Here is a 2,227-nt window from a genome sequence, read left to right as displayed (position 1 = left end):
ACACACACACACACACACACACACACACACACACACACATCACCTTGTGACCTAAGTATGTATGTATATATGTACGTAAGTATGAGGTCTGATCAATATGTATGTATGTACGTACGTACGTAGTCTGATCATTAAAAACAAAACTACAACACGAACCAATTTGACATCTAATCTTTTTCAAAGTAGTCCCCTTCGGAAGCTACACACTTAACCCAGCGCTGTTCCCATCGATGAAAGCATTCTTGGAACTCGTTTTCTGGGATAATCAGCAGCTGCCCCGTCGCATTCACTTTGATTTCCTTGGCCTCCTGAAATCTTCCTTTCAAGTGGAATTTGATATTTCGAAAGAGGAAAAAATCGCTAGGGGCGAGATCTGGGGAATACGGTGGCTGTCGTACCTGGGGAATGCTGTGTCTAACCAAAAACTGCTGCACAAGCTGCGGTGAATGGGCAGGTGTGCTGTTATGGAGCAATTGCCATGCACCGAACGCATGCAGTTGTGGCTTTTCCGACGAATAGCATCCCGCAAATTCTGCAAATCGTTCTGGTAGTTATTCCTAGTTTACTGTATGACCAGGTGGAGCATACTCAAAATGAACAACCCTCTTGTAGTCGAAGAAAACAGTCAACAGCGTCTTCACATTGCCTCGACTCATTCGTGCTTTCATCGGTCTCGGAGAGGCTGAGGTCTTCCATAGACCCACGATTCATCACCCATTATGACCATTTTTAAAACGTTTTCATCGTTCTCGACACAATCAAGGCGATCTTGTGCAACTGAAAACTGAGTGTCTTTTTGGTCAGCTGAAAGCAGTTTTGGCATAAACTTGGCAGACACGCGTCTCATGTCCAAATCTTCAGTGATAATGGACTGAACTGAACCTTAATTAATCTGCGCATCCTCTGATAACTCACAGATGGTGATTCGACGATTTCCTCTAATAGCTGCACGCACATCTGCAATGTTTTTCTCAGTTCTGCTGGTTGCGGGTCTCACAGAACGTTCGTCACTATCGACATTTTTTCGGCCATCTTGGAAACATCTGAACCACTCGTACACTTGTGTGCGACTCATACACTCTTCTCCATACACTTTCTGCAACTTTACGTAGGTCTCTGAGCAGATATTACCAAGCTTTTGGTAAAATTTGATGCAGAGTCGCTGCTCCACTGCCTCTGTTATGGTCAATGCGACGCTCACACGCTACTCAAGTTCCTTCCAACAGCGGAAGTGAGCTAGAACGTTAAAACTTAGTGTGCACGCACAGCAGAGTTCAAGGTCAATCTCTACCAATCTTTAGCTACGTTGCTATGGCAACAGTTCGGATACTTATTGACCAGACCACGTATGTATGTATGTATGTCATTATTCAGTTTTATTTCAAGATTGCATACCAACAGGGAAAGAGCCGGTTTCTAACCTAGATCCATTAGAATTTTAACATAAACAACAGGGTATGTATGTATGTATGTATGTATGTATGTATGTATGTATGTGTCAGGTCGCTCTTATAAGTATTCCTGAGCGCTACTGGTAACATGTAATCCAGTACAACCTGTCTCATGGTCGGGTCGTCGGCGACTAAACTGGCAACCCCACCAAGCTCGCTTGGTGAGGAGGATGATTGTTGGCATCCTGCGGGATGAAAAATAAGACTCGTCGAAAGGACGTAAGAACTACTGTGTAGTAACGTCCACCCAACAATGTTTGTTTCTGTGTGTGTTTAAATTCTGTGTGCGCGTGTTGTTGTGCTGTGCTGTGTGTGTGTATATTTTTATATGCATTTCTTTATATATATATATATATGTATATTTAAAAAATTTTTTTTTATATTTATATTTACTACTTTTTAAAATTTTTTTATTTTTATTTTTTATATATATTTACTTTTTATATATTTTATATTTACTACTTTTTATGTATCTATGTGTTTTTACACATCGTATTTATGTGTTTTTTACACATCGTTTTTTTAAATATATATTTTATATTTTATATGTATCTCCATTGCATTTACTTTTCTCCTTTCATATCTACATCTTTTATATTGACTTTTCTATGTATTTTCTATGTATTTTTTTTTTTTTTAATATGTGGGGTAGACGAGGCCCATTAGCCAAGTGAAGGCAACTCTTCTAGGAGAAGGACACTCCGACATAAAACCAGGTCCATGACTTCTGTGGGAGCAGACTGGGCTCTTTTTTTTTATTAATTTAAAAAAAAAAA

The sequence above is a fragment of the Octopus bimaculoides genome, chromosome 2 (assembly GCF_001194135.2).
Source record: "Octopus bimaculoides isolate UCB-OBI-ISO-001 chromosome 2, ASM119413v2, whole genome shotgun sequence".
NCBI classification, from domain to species: domain Eukaryota; kingdom Metazoa; phylum Mollusca; class Cephalopoda; order Octopoda; family Octopodidae; genus Octopus; species Octopus bimaculoides.
This window is presented reverse-complemented; position numbering follows the sequence as displayed.